The sequence below is a fragment of the Dermochelys coriacea genome, chromosome 12, assembly GCF_009764565.3.
Source record: "Dermochelys coriacea isolate rDerCor1 chromosome 12, rDerCor1.pri.v4, whole genome shotgun sequence".
Classification (NCBI taxonomy): Eukaryota; Metazoa; Chordata; order Testudines; family Dermochelyidae; genus Dermochelys; species Dermochelys coriacea.
Window position 1 is genome coordinate 27124874 of NC_050079.1, and position 16785 is coordinate 27141658.

A 16785-nucleotide genomic window follows, 5' to 3' on the forward strand; every position below is an offset into this window, starting at 1 on the left:
AGGTCCTGATTCAAAGCCTGTTGGAGTCCATAGAAAGACTTCTTTTGATTCACTGCACATGTACTTACACATGTATAATAGAAAAACAAAAAAAATGATTCCTTTGAAAATGTATATTGCATTTTAGAATAAAGAAATGAAACTAAATTTGAAAATCTACCAATATTTGTCTTTGAACTTGAAAGTACCTTTCCCGCCTACCTGCAGTCCTTCACTGCAAGCAGCTCCTAGGTTCAGGCACTGACCTCCATTGGCATGCACCTCCCGTAGTTATTTACACCTATGCAAAGCAGGTTCAAAATGGTACCATATCACAAATCTCTTGCATGGTAATGGCATTTTAAACTTTCTACTCACTTTGCAGAGATAACTGAGTACACAAGGTGCAAGACAATAGTGAATCAGGCCACTAACATGGAGAGGATCCCTATAAACTGTAAGTAATTCAGGGTTTCATGCTTTCTCTGCTCAGATATTCAGGAGGAAAGCATGTGAATACAATGTTGTATTCTTTAGCTCTTTAAGAATAAGAGCTTATGACAAGAACCAGCTTGTTGCACTACATAACATACTGGGAAATCAAAGCTTTGGAGGGGAGTTGTTTAGAAAGGTGACCATGCCAAAAGCAGGAGAGTGGAGGAACAGGTATAGAATGGTAAATGTGAACTGTGTTACTGTGAATAAAAAAGTAAAGAGAAGATGCCATTGTTCAGAAAGGATGGGAGACCGTGTGCTGAAAATTGTCTGTTTTTGGTGCTGTGAGGGATTTCAAACGGGTAAAGGGTGCAGTAGGTTTGAGGATCTGATTGGATGCAGGAGCCCTGTTTCTATTCACTGGCAGGCAAATGGTTAACACTGACCCACCTTATTTTGCACAAGTGCTCAGAAGAGGATAACGAGGCAGGGCTGGAGATTGCTGGTCAGGCAGTTTCTTAGGAAGAAAGTAGTACTCAACAAACATGGCTGTTTGGGAAACTGGATGTGGTTGCTTTGAAGGAGCAGTTGCTACAGGGGGAAGCAAGAAGCTCAGGGTGAGTGTTTCCTCTTGTTTTCTAACCATTTGAGATCAGTTTGGTTTGTTGCTTCTGGTGTAAATATTGCCCTCTGGAGATAAAAAGGAACCTAGGCAGCTTGAAAGGTAATATCTGTGCGGTTCTTTTTGACTCCACCTGCCCACAAGGGGCAATGAGGGAACCTCCCTTCTATTTGTTAGACTAGGGAATAATGATTGGTACTGTTAATTTCAGTAGAATAAATCAATACAGGCTCATTATTGTGCTGTAACAACTGTTGATGAAGTCTTAGTGGAAAAGGCCAGGTAAGCTTTGAATGAAACTGAGAAAGGAGAAAAGGAGATTTTACAATCTCACTTTTTTTTTTTTTTAGACTACCACCAGCGTGGAAACTGTTATCCACTTAGCCCTACTTTGAGGGAAAAAATGCCTTTGTTCTGTGTATCCAAAAACTTATGACTGCCATCAGTATAGCATCTGAGTGCCTGAGTTTGAGTTAAGGTTTCTAATTTATTAGTGACTCTAGTTCATAGGTGATGTGGTTAAACATTGTGGTATAATATCCATTCTTCCTTTTACTAAATAAAGAGCTCTTCAGCAGCACACATGATTTATAAAGCTCTGTACATCTTCCTTACCATCCAGGTACATACAGTGTATTTTGCTATTCTGCCTTAATGGAGGTGGGGGTGCAGGAACACTATTTGAGTGGAAAACAAATATGACAACATACGTTATAAATGTGGTGTATTCGTTCTAGAAGAATGCCTAAAAACCTCTTAAATCATTAGAGACACAGGGTGGGTGAGGTAATATCTTTAAAGTTTCTCTCACCAACAGAAGTTGATCCAATAAATCTTAAGTCATTAGGACAAAGCTTCTAGATCTCACTCTGGTTTGCAGTGGTACCCTTCTGAAACGGACATGCACTTTTTGTGGTTAGGCACAGTACCATGATAGCACATGTACACAAGTGTCAGCCACAGAAGGAGCTGCAGTATGCCCCAAGGTCAAGATTTCTATCCACAACTTTAAATACAAGGTTCCATAATCTGCTTCAACATCTATAGTGAGGGGGATTTGCCATTCCTTCTCAAGGATGGATGAAGTCTGGAAATTGAATAATATTTTCCATTACCATTAATGCTAGAGAAATATTCACTAGGGAGTGGAAACCTCTTCACTCCCTCTCTCTGTCGTCTTGCTGCAGGAGAATTTATATAGAACTTGGTACGAAACGGTTCATTGAGATAGCTAGTTATACATAATGAAGCTGATGGGTGTAAAGAAAACAAATGCAGTGTTCCTTCAGTGCAGGGGCCATAGTGATTTGTGATATGATTTTTTGTTTTTTTTGTGAGCTTATAAACAGGTAGAAAATAATGACTGAAAAAAAGAGGTGCATATTAATCATCCAGTTTAAGGTATTGTGTGTATTCCACACCATACACATTGCTCCTGACTTACAAATGGTGTTGGTCAGGCTTTGAATTGTGTTCAAAATATTCTTCAAATTATGGAGCATTCTAAGGAGAAATTATTTTTTTTTCTCTTTGGGATTGACTAACACAGAAAGGCTGACCTTGTAGACTCTCTCAAATGAGGGGGAAATACTTCCAGTGCTCTCGTGTTTAAAAGCTAAAGGAGAAACCTTACTGAACCAAAATTGCATTATTTTGTTATTCACTATGTTATAGTAGTATCTGGGGACCAACTCAGCTTCATGCCTTGTTGTGCTAGATACTGTAGAAACACAAAATAAGAGAGAGTTCCTGTCCTGATAGGATAACGAGACAGCAAATGTAAAAAATTGGGATGGGGGTGGGGGGTAATAGGAGCCTATATAAGAAAAAGACCCAAAAATCGGGACTGTCCCTATAAAATCAAGACATCTGGTCACCCTATGTCCTGAAGAGCTTGCAATCTAAACTGACAAAACAGGGAAGGGGGTGTAAGTTTGCAAATGCTATGCTATTTCCATGGGTTTCTTTTTTTTTTTGGTCAGGTTTTCTGGGAGGGGATTAATGGAGACTTAGGAAGGGAGAGGGGGAAAGGGGGACAAGATGCAGGGGGAGGAGGAAGAGAAGGGAGTGGCTGAAGGAGAAAGGCGTGGACTGAAGCCAAACTGAAGAGAATAAGGGAGGAACAAAAAGAGAATTTAATAGACATCTCCCTTTCAGGAATTGGCTAGTGCTCTGAGGTCAGGGGGCCCATGCATTCTTTGGAACCGTGGGACCAAATTACATGGCACTATTGATTTATTCTACTGCTCCTCCCCTCCCCCCTACGCATACAGCTATGACTCAGAGTTAAAAATGCTTACTGATGTCAATTCATCAATGATAATCACGATCTGAACTTGTTATTGAAAATGAAGGTTTTTTTATTGTGTTTTTCCATTGTGCTCCCTTCCATGGGCCTGCTTGGTTGAAAATGGGGAGTCTCAGCCCCAACAAAAGATAAGGTGTGAATTGAACCCTTGTCTACTGTTACTACATTAAACAGTGAAGTGCAATATGGAGTTTTATGTCAAGTTATCATTGGCTTCCTTCCATTGTAACAACCGCTATTATCTCTTTCATTAAAGATCCAGAAAAAGGCAGGGGGAGATTGAAGTATTTGAAATAGAAAGTATTAAGTAAGACTTTCATGGGTATAAATCCCAATGTTTCAGGCCATAAACCAAATGCAAGGAACTTTTCATATGGGAGGGTTATTCCATAACTATTTACAACATGTAAACTCGTATAGCATTTCTTGCTCCTTCCTCCAAAATATTGGCTCACCTAGAGATGGGACACTACTTAGTGTGCCACCGGTGTGATTTCTTGTGCAAATTCCTATGCAGGCCATGTGGCTTTGTACGAACCACTTAACCTTTCTGTGCCTCAGTTCACCCATCTGCAAAATGGGCCACCCACCCCAGCATTGGTTCTGTACATCTTGATGCTTTCTGTAGCCCCGGGTTATGTCAGAAGATTTAGCCTTAACTGAGAGATGATCATGCTACTAAATCCCAGATGGATTTTTAATCATTGCTACTGTTCATTTGAGGGCATTGTTGTATGGAGAATGGAAAAACATTAGGGAAAGGCTTTAAGAGGTCAGTAATGCATTGCCATTCTAGAGAATTTCATTCTATTTTTCTAGCTATTTGGCCTATGATAATAAATAAAACTAAATTTTGAAGTAGCTTTTTATTTCTGCCACTTAGAGAGCAGCTTATCCCATGAGTGAATATTTAATCCCTATAAGATTGATTTTTATTTTTATTTAGGAGAACTTTTGCATTTCTTCAAAATGCAATGTAATTAAGTTGAAACATGATCTAATAAAAAATGGCAGGGTTAGGAAAATACCAAATTCATCCCTGATTTAGGTGGATGCAACTCCCAGGGAGGCCTAATTTAGCTGATATGAAGTGTTGTAAATTGCAGTTGGGATGTATCTAGTAAAAGAGCATAACCTGCACTAGTCTAGCATTGAGTCAATATGCCAAAGAGTGCAACCTACATGTGCCAAGAAAGAAGAAGGATAGCAGGAACAGCATTTACAGTAAGAGAAAGGAGCAAGATAAATTGGTGGTGGTGATATCCCTGTGATAAGTTGCAGAGCTATGTGATAAACAGTATATATTATGCACTTATAATTGCCTCATTTGCACTCTGCCTGCTAATTCATCTCCTAGGGATTTACTTTAAACTCCAAATCTCTGAGCAGATTCAAACAAACACTATTTTTGAAAAGGCTGATATATTATTTCTTCTTTCTCAGCAAGTGTGTGTGCAGGAGAGAGGGGGATTGTATTCATTGTTTTTCCCCACCTCTCTTTCCTCCTCCCCAACCCCCCCCCCCCCAAAAAAAAAATCACACTGGGCCAGGCCCCAGGAGTGGGCAATACTTAATCCTGCACTAGTGACAAATTTCAGATTTGACCTACCCTGACTCTCCCCAGCCACAAAGAAGTCCTTTACATCACTGAGAAGTGGAGATTCTCCCCTTTCTAATGACAGATGCAGCACATCTGTCCTTGGGAAAAACCCAAGTTCTCTGACTTTAAAATGTCACAATTCTAATATATAGAAATATTGTGGACTTGACATTGTTTAATTTTTCTGGCTCTCTGAGGCCTGTCAAGTTGGACACATGGTGGTGAAAGGATACAAAAAGTTTTGTTTAAAAACTCTCAGATGTTTATATGTGCTACATACGGGGCATATGGAGAACACATGGTAGTATGGTATAAAGATGTATATAAGCAATTGTTTGGGAGGAGCTGCATAACTCGTATTCTGACTGCTTCTCAGTAGGCAATGTGGGTATCTGTGGATATATTTTCAAACTTAGCTTCTTTCAGTTAGACTCCTAAATCTACAACTTTAGGCACCCAAATTTGAAAACTGTGGCCTATCCTTGCCTATGAACATGTTTATATCTAACGGATATAAATTATGGGAGGAGTACTGTGATTTCGTGGTAAATCACTTGGGTCTCCTCGTGGTAATTCTTAGTGCAGGAAACCAATTGTTATACTACACTACATAAGAGGTGTGGCATGACTTTGTTTGGACAGTGAAAACAAAGCATGGTTGATTGTTAGCAGCAAGCCTTCAAATCCTTTCCTTTTTATTTTTAAAAAAATGCACATGTAAATTATACCACATGACACAGTCTAAAGGACCTGAAATACTTTTTTTTTTTTTTTTTTTTTTTTTTGCAAAGCAATACAAGACTGTTGTGAGACAGTGTGATCCATATTCCACATACAAGGGAAATTAGGCTCAGAGGGCATAATTCTATCCTTATGTGTGCTGGTGCGACTCCATTGACTTTGACAGAGTTACACTTGATTTTACACCAGTGTAACTTTGAACAGAACCAGGCACCAAGTGGTTTGAGTAACTTTCCCAAAGTGACACACCAAGGCAGTTGCAAAGCTGATAGAGCTCCAGTCTCCTGCTTCTTGGCCCTATGCATAGACTAAACATCCATTATCTATGATAATGAACTAGTAAACATGTCAATTGTAAGCTAAATGTAATTAGTGTGGCTCAAATATCTGCTTATTGTTGTGTGCCATCTCCAAATCTGGGCATTTCTGAAAAGCCATTGAATTTGGTTTTAATTACTAAGTTAGTTGCTGCCATGAATGACAATAAATGATTTATAAACCACACCAACTGAGACCAGTTTCAGAAGGATTTTTCCATACAAGTTCTTCAGTACTGTGGGGGAAAGAAAGGCATTAAAAATCAGAGTGGGAATATACCAAAAGATTCTAATTAGAGCAACAGTTATATTACACTTTCTGTAGCAGAAATATCTTGTGGCACCTTATACAGCCAACAGCTTGTATTCAGAACTGTGACAGTAATGCTATTGCAAATTAATTAAAAATATTTGGTTGCTCTGTGATGCTGAGCTTTTACCATTGATCTGTGATACTGTGTATCAAATATAGCAAGAGGGAGAAAAACCATCTAAATTTCATGAGTGAAATATAATGCCTCTTGCTGAAGAGGTGGTATGTTCTTGAATTAAATTTTACTCAATATTACTGTTTCAGAACAGGCAAGAGATTTTTTGTTAGTGAGACAGATTTAGGGTCACTATCAACAGAGGGGCTGCAGTTTGCAGTTTTAAGAGTACATAAAACACTGACTGTATTCCATAGCATGCACTACTAAACTGCAGACAACAGTAAAATTTCCCTGTTGCAGTATAAATATGCTACGAAAGTCGACTAACCAGTTTTATGTTATCTGAGCCTGCAATCCGTCTAGATTCAAATTACAAAGATGAAAACTGAGTTTTAGCCACAGCAAAATAATAACTGAATAGACAAAGCAAAGAACTACAAACTGAAAATTTTAGCAAACCAAACTGGGCCTTCACTGTGTATGATATCCCGCTTAATTTTTGTGGAATAACTGTCCGTCTCTAGCATGTAGAATTGATAATGACAGCATTAAAGAAGAAAGGGCTATTTGATTTCCCCATAGGCATGTATAAAGTATGTTGTGGTCTTTACATATTCTAGGCCTGGGTTTGTGTTAGTGTTTATCTGAAGTGGTGGGTGGGAAGACAGATTCTAACATCCAGGATGAGACCAAATAGGCCTGGGTGTAGAATATCTTTGGTTGACTATTCATAATGTTCTCCAAAGTGGGCCAAGGTCATGAATCAAGTTCTTCATAAAGTTTTCCACCTACTATATACTTTTGGCTGTACTTTTCATGGTGCCATTGTATTTGTATTTTAATTTTGAACACCTTTTATACTACTGCAGCTTTACAATCCAACCTGATATTGTTGTCTGAGGTTTCGACATTATTAGTTTGCATCTTTTAACATTGCATATTATGTCAGGAAACTCCATATTTTAAAGTCTCCTTTTAAACCGAAATACAAAAAGTGAATTTGTCTCTATCACCAGTTTTTGAAAATGGGTACAAACAAATCCACAGGAACAGAACCACACCATAAAACACAAAATACTTCTTTTTATAATTTGTGTTGTATGGGTCTGATCCTGAAATCACACATGAACAATTTTGTCCACATGGGGCCTGAGTCAGCTCCCTCTGGAGTCAATGGGAGTCTTTGCATTGACTTGAGTGAGCTTTGGATCGAGCTCGTGGGTAGTCCCACGGATTTGATTTACTTGTTTGTATGATAGGGCTTCAAAGCTGAACCTTGTAAGACTGTTTAGAAACACAGCTCTGTTACTGACTGAAAGTTTAGGGCTAACCCTGTCTTGAAATTTAAATATTCCATGAAATGCCAGATCTTGTCCAACACATTCAAGTGCATACATACCTTCTGTGGCACTGCTGGGAAGATAGCACACATCTTCTGCTTCCTGTCTTGTACCTTAAACACAAAATCTCCTTTCTCTGCAATTCCTGAGCCATATCTCTCTAGTTCAGTTGAGTGTGGCCTAAGACTCCCTAAATGAAACTTTCAGATATCAGTCACCTTGATTTGATAAGAAATACCACCTCCTATCTCTGATTAGATAAATCTGTTTCCATGGTCCAGTTGCTCTCCTGATGCATATGCCTACCAGCCAAAGCTTTGCCTCTTCTGCGTAGCATGAGTTCTTCTTTTAATCAGTCAAATAGGATAAAACCCAAATCCAAGAAATATTCTTTGTTCAGCAACACTTTCTCTGCAGCATGCCCCCTACTTATGGAAAACAGGCACAGCAACACAGTGAAAGTGCCTATTTTAAAAGAGCATTCTCTTTTATAGTGCAGAGTCATAATCATGAGTATTAGCAGAATCCCCTGTTATCTACATTTATTGCTGAACTGGCTGGTAAATAATATGCTCTTGATTTCTTCTTACTCTCTGAAATTAAGCCTATTTATTCAAGATTGTTAAATAATTATAGCTGCATAATTCTACAAAATACGAACATAAAATTGCTTCTAACCAGGGTTCATATATCAGTAGAAATGGAGATTTAACTCATGCCAGCAGGAGTTTTTCCATGAAATTCCAAAGAAAGAGCTTGGTCTAAAATATGAGTGATTCTCTTTTCTCCCATAGTGACGCTGTGAATATTAATGGAGTACTTTAAGTAGACCAGTTTTGCACCGAGAACATAGAATCCCTATATCTTTTTTTTTTTTTTTAAAGATTGTCAGCACAATGCTGGTTCAGTTAAATTAAACACACGTTGTTACATGCTCATGAAAATTGAAGTACTAACAATAATACTGTTAGACATTACACATCTCAAGGTCACAAACTGTGCATGTAGAAATAGAAAGATGCTATAATGATTTGTTGTTATTAAACAGGCATCCTGATGGTTTTCTAACCAGAAGAATCTTAATAAAAAGTATTTACATAAAAGCTTCATTTTTACTTCGCTATTTGTCATTTTATTAGACAAACTAAAAGTAATGCAGACTTTGCAAGGCACACTAGAAATTGAATCTTGTATGCTTATTTAGGGAGAAAGCAGTTTGTATGTCTAGTTACTGACTTAGAGCTGTTTTATGCCTGAAAAAAGGGAGGTGAAGCTCTGAGGTGGGTAAAAACTGTTTACAGGTTGCTGTTTTGTTTTTTATGGGAGTGGGAGACAAGATTACATATCAAAAGAAAAGATATTTGCATCAAGGAAATTCTGATTCAAGTTTTAAAAACAAGCCAGTTGACACTAGCTATTGTGCACATCATTATGCCATGCTATTGTAGTTATATAAAATGTTATTTCAAGAGTACTTAAAATGCACTGCGTGCTAATATTTCATTCGGGGGACTGGTTCTAAAGTGACTCTCTGAAACATGAATCTATGGAACTTTTTTTTAAAAGAGAACATGTGTTTGCAACACTGTGTCTATAGCTTGTGAAGGGTGAAAAAAGACTATTTCCACTCCATGAAGACAAGACACAGATGTCTGGAAGGAAGTTCAAATAAACAAAGTGCTGGAGGTCCTGTTATCATTGCATCTTGCTGCTGCTGCTGTTGTATCCTTCTACTCCAAAGTTTGAGTCCCAGGGTATATGTCATTGCACAGAACACGAACTGCTAATTTCCATGTAAAATAAAATTGTTGAATATTAACAGACATATTATTAACAGTTTCAGAATAAAAACATACTAAATATATACATGCACACACTCATTTGAAATTCAAAGGAGCACAGAAACATCCCGTCACTGTGATATGGGTTTATAGGTGTCCTGGATATTTTGGGAAGGCTTATCCAGACTAAGTTCATTCTGTAGTATGTAATTAGTTAAGATAATTGTATATTGCACAACACCCACACATAAAGCTTGGGCTATTCAGAACCAATGAGCTGGGAGTTTTGATTGACCTCTGCGCATGTTGGAGTCACCTTCTTGGCTGTCATTATTTCCTTTTAACTCTGTGTACCCAGAAATGACATCCCACCCCAGGAAATGATGTGGCCTTACCATATGTAACTGATGGAACAATGAAAAACATTTAATAATCTGAACTGCAGTAATTCAAAGGCCAGAGTATTAACAAGTCGCTCATCTGACACTTTTTTATAAGGTGTCCAATGCTACAAGTACTCATGTTTGCAATAACATAGGTGGTTGTGGTTGTTTTTAGTTTGTTTTGGTTTTGTTTTTTGGAGGTCTTTTCCACAGAACGCCCTTTTCTTCAAGAAGGCAACATAAAGGAAAAACGGGAGATCTGGGGAACATCACATCAGAGGTCATTCCCCCACTAGGCACTTGTAAATTACGAGTCTGAGGAAATAATGAGTTTATGAACTTATCATGAACTCTGAGTGGTATGTTGCAAAGAACTATTTTTGAGAGGAAGTGATGGATGAATATTTCATCCCATTAAACAATGTATGTTACGTAATGTAACTGTAAAAGTGATCACATTGATCATGAAGACAATATAATAGTGGTCTTGTAGCAGAAGAAGGAATTATGAAAGATTCTGACAGCTATCTAGATTTTTTCAACATTATCTATTGACCAAATGAGGGGGGGAAGGGGAAAGACTTCAGCGCTCACAATTGGGGCCAATTTTCCACATTGACAGCTGCACCTTAGTCACCTGACTGAAGTGGCCAGTAGAGGTAGTCAGGACTTCTGACAAAATATTTCCTTATCTGAAAATCCTCATTGGTCAACACTGAGACTTTTTGTGGTTTCTGTGAAACTTTCTCAAGTTCAGGATGGAATTTTTGGTCAGAGAGAGATTTGAGGTAGACCCACACCTAAGTAGTTAGGTTACTTACCTGGGATGTCTGATTCAAGTCCCTGCTCTGAATCAAGAAGAACAGGGATTTGAACCTTGGTCTGTCTCATCTCAAGTGAGAGACTGAGCAATTAGCTAGTTGTTTGTGTGTGTGCGCACGCTTGCATGTGTGTTCATTTTCCCAAAATTGTTAGAAAGGTCTAGTTTTTGTTCCAATGTGGAGTGAAAAAGAATCTTGGAATCTCAAAATTTCTCCCAAAAGAGAATGTTTGTTTGCTTTCCAGCTAGACTTTTGTGGCCAGATCTTCCAAAGTTATCAGCACCCAGGAACTCCCATTTAGAACAGTCTGAACAAAAATTAAATATTTACACTGGAGGAATGACGTCTTTTCTTTCAAATCCCCTGAGTCCTTTGTTCTTTCAGCATCTTGTCTTTGGAAAATGTGTTCTGTGGGATTGACCTCAAGCTATTTACAAGGGCTGATATTTATAGTTGACTGTGGTGGTTGAAATGCCACTGACTTAAATTATTTGTGCTAAAACAAAATAAATCCATTTTTATTAATCAGGACATTGTTGGCTCATACAATTCCAGTGTATGAGTATGTTCTTTACAGAACACTCATCAAATAATAAATCTTCATGACAAAGAGTGCCTCTGATCATGCATATGTACTATAACGAAGACAAGAGGGTTCCAATTTGCACATAAAGGCACCAGCTGAATGTAAATATTATGTGCAACAACACAAGAGGACAGTCTGCCACTGAACTTACAAGTGTAATGGGATGAATTCTTGCAGTGGATGGGGTTGCAGCTGTTATAAACAGTCTATAAATGATGCAGACGTCTATGAAAATATCAAAATAACAATAAAAAATGAGAGAAAGTAAACAGCTTGAGGAGAGGAAGAGGAATAACACTGATTCCTGCTATTGTATGTCCTTTCATCTCCACTCTAGTTTAATACATAATCTGTCCTCTCATTTACTAGCAATATCTGGCTCCAAACTACCAAATGGCTAATAAAAATTTATTCTTGTTGGCCAGGAGTCCTAGTTACTATCACATGAAAGCCAAGATTCTCAGAAATGACGAGGAACATCTTAAAGAGGCCTGACATCCAGAAAGTGCTGAGCACCCACACTGGAAAACTGATCCCTAATTTGGTATCTCATGTTGGGCACCCAAAATCATGGGTCCCTCTTAAATCTTGTCTCAAATGGTTATGGGAATGATCATTTAGCTTTCCAGACATCTTTTTTCCTTGCTCTCTTATGAGGATATCCTCAATACACCAATCCTGTCATCTGTTAACTAAAACTAATAATTTCATTCAGTGATGTATTGGTACTATTGTAAGATTTGTTGTGACTTCTCCTGGTTCAGCTTACTTCCACGGTTCATACAGATCAAAAGAGAGATTATATATAATAAAATTATAATTAGTGATTGCTGTTTTGTCATCAGTGACACTAATATGTCAAGTTTGCAGCAGGACAATGAATAAGAGATCTTATAGGATTGTGACTATAATTGATTCCTCTCAACTCTTAATGCCAGGCCCCTGACAAGTGAATAAGTTATGGTCAGTTTTCACATGATGAGACCTTTTTATCTGCCTGTATAAGAATATGAATAGAATTGCAGCTTTAAAGCCATAAAAACCTTTACAAGCATAAATAAGAGTATAATTTCATTATAATAAATGGCACCACTGACAAAACATATATATATATATATATATATATATATATATATATATATATATATACTATTAATGATTATTATTTTTATTTATTATAATATTTCTAAATGTCAGATTTGTCTAACAAATTTGAAATCTTGGGAAGAGAAACTGAAATTATTGGCACTATTTATCTTTTACTTTTATAGTTTGTTTAACTGTAGGCTATCATCCATCACTGAGGGAATGCTCTGTTAACTACCCAAAGAATGATACTGGTGGAAGGGAAAACAGACGGCAGGACACTTGAAAGGGAGAAAAAAGCATCAAAGGCTTGGGATGATAAAGAAGGGGATGCTGTATTTACAGGGATATTACTTTTCATCCCCAAAGACCTCAGGGCTTCACACACTATATACAACACCATAATTTCTTGGGTGGAGGATAGCGGCTAGCCAGCACTCAGCATGCTTCACAACATTGGTAGAGTAGCAAGAGAAAGGAAAAGCAGAAAGAGGATATGTTATCTTTAAGGTGTATTCAACAAGAGCAGACAGGACCTTGAGGTTTTTTTTTTTTTTTTTTTTTTTAAACCTTCTAAGAGTATATCTACAGCACAATTAAACAGCTGAGGCTGGCCTGTGTCAACTGAATCAGGCTTGCAGGCCGTGGGCCTTGGGCTAAGGGGCTGTTTAACGTCTGTGTAGATGTTTGGACTTGGGCTGGAGCCTTGCTCTGGAACTGAGGAAGGGGAGAGGGTCCCAGAGTTCGGGTTCCAGCTTGAGCTTGTATGTCTACACCGCAATTATACAGCCTCTTAGCCCAAGCCCTGCAAGCCCAAGTTACTGACATAGGCCAGCTGCGGCTGTTAAATTGCACTGTAGACATCCCTGCAGGTTACCACTTAGGGTAACTTATTTTTTTCCCCTTTTCAGAATGAAGGGCCTGCCTGAATTGCAAATTGTTTCATTTGGGTATTCCAGACTTGGTCCTTGCAAAACTAAGCAATCACTTTGAATGAGGAAATAGAATGGGAAACATCACATTTAAGAAGGAGGAAATCAAAATCTTAGAGGAGATTTAGAATAACAGAAGTAAATATCATTTGTGTGATCCATTCCTTACCCTCATCATCTCTCTCCTCCCAGACTACTAGTATTACTCTTCTCCTGTCCCTCGATCTTTATTTAGGTTTCTCTCTTGTTGTCTCACCTCTGCCTTCTGTGGTCTGTTATTGCTGATCTCCTATTCCCTCCTCTCTGCAGTCAGTTGCTATCGATATTCTGATCCCAACTTCCCACAGCAAGGTCTGCTTGACATGGTTATTTACAGTGGACTTCCACTTGTAAACATACAGAATTTAATTGTTGTTCTTGTTTTGTACACTGCCTTCGGAACAGCACTGTTGTCTAGCTTTTAAGCCTAATGCCATGGTGCATTGGACAATAAATGTGAAGGGATGCTATTTTTTTTAAAGTGTCTCATTCAGAGTATAATATGTAATTGTTAGACTTTGAAGGGAAAGAGGTTTTTCCTATAATTTAAAGTCTTAGGAGATAGTAATAGCAATTAACTTCTCTTATAAAAGGTGTAGTGTCTCGGGGTGGAGAGAGTTCTGCTATATGGAGAATTAACTCAATTTGTTCATAAAAATTCAGCTGCAATATCTTCCTTTGAAAAGACTCAGTGGTTTAATTTTTCTTTTTTTACATGTAATGAATGAAACAGGGTAGCACTTGGGCTCTCATTTGTAGTGAACCATTGCCTTTAATGTGAGTTGCACCAGTATAGTTCAATGGCAATCTGCTCCAAAAGCAAGTAACAGAAACAATGAATCTTCGTGCCCAGTGTCCTACTGCTGGCTTACAAATACTTGTATAACTGCACTAGCCTTGTATGTATTGTGTTTCCCCATATGGGCTATGGTACATAGAAAATAGCAGCAAGCTTTCCCCATTGACACCTACCTTTTTCTCCTGCAGCGAATGTGGAAGGGGACTGAAGGCTGTTGGGTCAAACACCGTTAATGACCCATGTGGGTGTAGGGGGGGAAAAATAGGTATAGAAGTTAATGTAGGGGCCCTCAAGTTATTGTCAGTAATTTTCCTGCTTTTCTGTTGCTCTTTACCAAATATATCCTATGCTGCACTGAATAACTGATCAAATGTTTCATTTTTAAAAGGCTACAAGTTAGTGTTGCTGGGGGAGGGGAGGTTTATATTTATTTCTGTGTCCTATGGATGACTAATGCCCCTATCATACAAATAGCTCTGTGCAGGCTCAGGAGTCTGCCTTCCTGGAGCCTACTGCAGGACAGGGGCCTAGGTTCTCAAATGGTAATTCTATTTTATGTAAGTAGACACCTTTGCCAACAGACTCTGCCTATATCATCCATATGCTCAGATGTCCAAACTCCTCTCCTTCCTGGGCTCTGGCTTTAGTATCCAAGAAAGAGCCCATAAGATGTCACGTCCTTGTGTCATTTTAACATTCCCACAGGTTGCTTTTTCCTTTTTCTGTTTGGGTGGCATTCATTAAAGAGTCCTTGAAGTTTCTTACCATGTGCTGGGAGCCATAAGGAGTCTTTGGTAGTGTCTGCTTAAAACTTTGTTAGAACTTGATAAGGACTAAGAAGTGACCACTTTATACCCTTTTGCTGCTGGGACCCCCGGAATGCTCTTAAACGTACATTTAAGTGGACATTCCATGGAAACAAGATGGATAGACATGGACTAACATTTTCAAGGGTGCATATAAGAGACTGATATATCTGGAGTCTCCTCATAAGCAAAGGTCAATGTTGCAACAGACCTGAGACACAGGGCCATTGATGATAAAGAGACAACTGAAGTTTTTCTTCTCATGTGAATGCTTGAGCCAGTAGAAATTTTCCAATTTTTGGCAGAAAATTGAATCAAAATTTTGATGGAAAGCTCAGATACTGAGCTCCTCTGATGACGTCCCACTGACCTCAGACATTGCACACAGAGCCGAGCTGAAGCTGGGCGTCTGTTCAGCAAAGAAGCCCATCTACCATACTAAGGTAGCTCCCAGGGCTGGGGAACAAACCACAGGAGACAGCTCTCATACAACCACAAGCAAGTTTTATTGCCAACCTTGTAATCCTCTTGCTGCTCCTCTCTTCCCTCATCAATCCTCTGAGGATCCCACAACAATGCTTTCATCTTCCAGCTCACAGCTCTTCTTGACGATTCCCTCACTGCTCCCCATCACCATTCCCTTGGTGATCTCTCATTGATCCTGTCTCATCCCTCCCTGCTCTACAGGGAGCCCTTACCACTCATCTAGACCGTCTGCTTCCTGAGGCCCAAAAGTTACAGGACTGCTAGGTACCAGCTGAGCAAGAGATGCTTACGTACCAGCAGTGGTGCATCATCTCCTTTTATGGAGTTATGTGGGACGTGAAGGGCTCCAGCTTGTTTCAGTTATTTCCTTTAGTGTCCCAGCTCCCTTCACATGTTGTTGATTGTGGTAGAGAGGGCAGTCTAGTTGTTAGAGAAGGGGCCTAGGAATTGGTGCTCTCGGATGCTATTCCAGTCTCTGCTGCTGTTCACTGTGAAACCTTGTTCAAGTACTTTCCCCTCCTTGTTAGCCCCATTTACAGATGAGAAAAACAAATAATTCTGACCTCAGTGAAGTGCTTTGCTGTGGTGCAGTCTAGAGCAGGCAGTATTGGTAATTGGGTCAGCTCTCGTGGCTCCCTGTTGATGTTCTCTAGGCTACTCTCCCTCCTGTGGAGGTGTGAGCTGGTGAAAGATCTCACCAGATCTCACTGTTATTGGACATTACAGCTTCATGAGGAAGCAGAAGGGTGCACTAAACTGCAAGCCTGGAGACCTTTATCATCTGGGGAGCATCAAGGTCATCTCCCTTCTGGTTTTTAAAACAGAATGACTGAGTCTGTCACAGGGCATTTGGTGAGACTTTTCACACACCCGCAGGAAGCAGAATGGACTAGAGAATGGAGCCTGCACAAAGCTATTTGTAAAATAATCTACAGCTCACTGAGGGATAAATAGAACTTCCCCTCCCCCAGCCAGACTAACTCATAGCCTATTAAAAATTACACATTTTTGTCAGCTATTCATGCAGTCTTTTTTGTTCCAGCTGTGGTAAACAGCAAAAGGAAATAAGTTACTGACAATCAGTCCAAGGTCCTGTGTTAACTGTGTGTGTGTGTGTGTGTGTGTGTGTGTGTGTGTGTGTATATTTTTATATTTAATTGATTATTCACCTCCTCTCCCCAAAATAAGTGAGAACAGAAAAAATAAACTATTTTCATCCCTTCAGCAGTCATCTCTGCAGTGTTTGAACCAACAATCTTCAGAAGCACAGTAGAAACGTCAGTTATAGGAGAA

The 16785-nt window shown here is 39.0% G+C and overlaps 1 long non-coding RNA gene across 1 annotated transcript; it reads left to right on the plus strand.

Annotated features, from left to right (window-relative positions):
• Positions 1-870: 870 nt before the first annotated feature.
• On the plus strand, positions 871-12361 carry LOC119841284. The gene is made up of 3 exons (XR_005288487.2): positions 871-1031; positions 9371-9495; positions 9913-12361. It is a non-coding gene; the product is annotated as an uncharacterized LOC119841284 (long non-coding RNA).
• Positions 12362-16785: the final 4424 nt, after the last annotated feature.